This window comes from Onychostruthus taczanowskii, unplaced genomic scaffold (genome assembly GCF_017590055.1).
Source record: "Onychostruthus taczanowskii isolate IOZ18803 unplaced genomic scaffold, ASM1759005v1 scaffold13, whole genome shotgun sequence".
NCBI classification, from domain to species: Eukaryota; Metazoa; Chordata; class Aves; order Passeriformes; family Passeridae; genus Onychostruthus; species Onychostruthus taczanowskii.
The window spans coordinates 9,025,223-9,028,702 of NW_024498462.1; positions in this window are offsets into that span (position 1 = coordinate 9,025,223).

Genomic DNA, 3,480 nt, shown 5'->3' on the forward strand with positions numbered 1-3,480 from the left:
GTGTCTGAAATTTTCTTCACAAATATAAATTCTAATTTTTTTGAAATATAGTTTGGGAATCGTACAGGTCACACAGCAAAACAAACTTTGCACGTGCAGCATGTAGATCGCTGTTCTTTGTAGGAAATACAGGTGAGGTTTTAACTCCTGTAACCAAGCTCCTGAGACATGTTTGGGAAATAAATAGAAATTAGAGTCCAGGTTACTTTCTATTCTTTGGTGCTGAACAATGTCTCATGCACTGAGGGCATCCTGTGCCTGAGTTACTGAACTTGCACTATTATATTAGGAAATGTGTTGCCTAGAGCTCAGTAAAGCAACACAGAAACTACAGGAGGGTGTAAAACTGCTGCTTTAAAGAAAATATAAAGATGCTGTGAGGGAAAGCACCACATTTAATACTTTAGTGCACATAAGAAATGTGAATGCAAATGAAACGAGTTTTTTTGGTGAAAAATGGTTGAGTGAATTTCTGCTTGTGTGATTCTGGGGTACATGTAACTTCTCATTTCTTAGATCAAGCTCATGGAAAATTGATCTGTGTGGAGTAATCTTTGTGTCTGTAGTATGTTGTTCCATTTTGGTGGAGACAGTGAAAATCTCCCAGCCAGTGATTCCACAGTACATCACTCCTTGTGATCTGTGAGACTGACAAAGCTGACAAGCAAGATTCTATCAACAGGAGATGCAGGGTTTTTTTAATTCTTACTCATTTGTTAGCCTTTTAAACATAGAAAAACAAAATATTGAGCTGTTTTTAAGTTGCATTTCTTCTCATTCCAATGAAATGTAGCTTGATGCTTGGCAAACTAGATTAGTTGTTCTGGGTGATTTAACTTGAGAGATGAATACAGAATTTTGAGTACTTGGATTCAGAATTGTGGGGCTGTAGCTGCATTACTTGGTTCGTCTTTCTCAGAAAATATGTTTTGTTTTGTTTTTTAATGGACAGGATAAGTGCATTTTGACACAAAGAGAAGTGATCTGAGAGTAGTGTCTTCTCACATTTATGAGAAAGCAGATAAAATTTATTGAGAGGTCTACAGATGTTTCTCATGCTCAAGTTTGTTTCAGCCCTCTTTACAAACGTATAAATAGGGTAAATGCCCAGTGAAACAAAAGAAAAACAAACACCAACAAATGTAGGGTTGGAAAGAAAACTTTTAGATACCCTTGTAAAATGCTTTCAGAGTAATTTAATCTGATGGTGAAAAGAATGTGAATTTCCTTTTTGGCCTGTTTGAGCTTTGAATAATTTTTCAAGTGTTAAATTATGTGTAATTGTGAAGTACTTCGAAACATATATTTGCTTTTTTTAAAAAACATCAGCTTCCATGTATTGAGTAAAGATTGGCATTATTTTTAACTTCACTGTGAGTCTTAAAAAAATGTAATTATGCAGAAGTACTGGAGGAAGTCAGGCTGTGTCAGGTCCTGGTGCTGCTGCAGTGACGTGCCTGTAGTGCACTGGGAGGTGGGAAGCAGCGAGCTGTGAGAAGGTTCTTTATATCTTGTGTCTTGGAAAGTTGTTTTTCCTATAAATTAAATATGATGAGAGCCACTTGAAAATTTTTTATGTGTGCTACAAATTACTTTCATTTTCTAAAATACAAACTTGCTGCTTAAATTGAAAGGTAGATCTGTTTTATTAGTAATTCTTGTTGCTGAGAGTCAGTAGGACCTGTGCACATGTACAGGGAAATTCCTGATCTTCCTTTTAATAACTGGTATCATTGGTGTCAATATTTTAATAATATAATCTGAATATAAAATGAAACAGGTATACCCAAGTGATTATATGTGTATATACCACACTGTTTATACAAAACCAGAACTTTTGCGTTTTACATTACTTTGTATATTTCTCAACACCCCTGTGTGATTTATGTTGTCTGTTGAATGTGAGATGTAAGCAAGTAATCTTTTGATATTACTTCCTACTTGTCTTCTGTAGGCCTTTTTCTGCTCCCAAATATTATTTAAGTTTTAAAAATTACCCAGATTTTTATTTTTAAATATACATATATCCATACCTATCTATCTGTCTGTCTCTTCAGGTACCATTCTTTCTGCTCAGAAGGGATTACAGAACAGCCTTGTTTTATTTTTTCTTTAGAAGAATACAGTATAATAATTCTTTTTGTGTTTTAACACTTAAGAACTCCCTATCGCCACTGCAGAAGGGTGTGACTATTTATCCAGATTGGCACATTTTTTGTGCAAATCAGCAAGATCCGAAACCTTCGCGTTCTTGTTGTGAGTGTGCTCGCAGTGGGAACAGAAAGCAAATGGAGCTGTGGGGAGGGCAGGGCCGGGGACAGGACGGCACCTTTTGAGCTGGAGTTTTGCGGTAAGCGCTGCAGGGCCAGCAGCTGCGGGCTCTGTGGAAATCTGTGGAAGCAGGAGGACGCGCTGACGGAAACCCGAGGACGTTCCTTTGCTTTCGCTCAGAGAAGGAGTGAGTGATAGCAGCATTGAGAGCTCCTGACAGCACCGCCTCTGCCCATGCAAATTCCAGAGGCCAGCCGAGTATTTTCATGCAGATCTGTGCCATTGTAGCCCAGTCCAGATGTTTTGCAACTCTGCTCTCTTATTTATGGATGGATTTTACACTTTTTTCCAACACAAATATCAGACCCTACGGTGGCTTTAATGAAGAGAAAGGCTGAGGAGGATTGTATTGCAGTTGTGGCAAATTCTGATAGTAAGGCTCTCCAAAGTAAAAAGCTCTAAGAAAGTCTATTTGAAGAAGATGAGTGTTTTATTTCTTGGTACATGTCGAAGCAAATGAACACAAACATCTTAATGCTGGGCCAAGAAATGAATACACTCATTGAGCATTCGTGCTTTTGCACGAGCTGTGTCTGCCCGAGTTGGGCACTGTGACCTCAGTGTTACATTTTAAAACATGTTGCTAGTAGCACTTGAAAAGTTCGTGATTCATCCTGAGTTCAATTTTAAGTTACTTTTCTGAGCTGAGAGCAGCAGCTCTCTCTCATGCACTTTCTGAAAGCTGGTGTGGTACTGCCCAGCTAACTGAGGATCATGGACAGGTTTCCACTGCAGCACCTCAGAGAGGTGTCTAAAATTTTGTTCCTAATGCTGTTTGGGTAGCCACAAGATACCTCTGATGCCAAAAGTGGTAACATTTTATCATCTCATCTCTACTCTTTACTCATCTGCCATGAGACTTTGTGAGCCTTTAGAGCCAAAACCTGTGCAGGAGGCTGTGCTGGACTCTGTTTTTCTTTGCTTCTGTTTTTGAAGTTCAGTAGCATGAATTTCATTGCATGTCACATATATATTTTTTTTTTCTATAAATTCCTTTCCTTTAATAAAGAACTATAAAAATGAGTTGCAGCAACTTTTTTTCCCTGATGATTCTCTTGTTGTATTTCCCACTTATTTCTTCTCCATTTTCTGCTTTTGCATTAGCATGGAAAGTTTTATTTTAATCCTCAAACTTTTTTGCATAAAGAA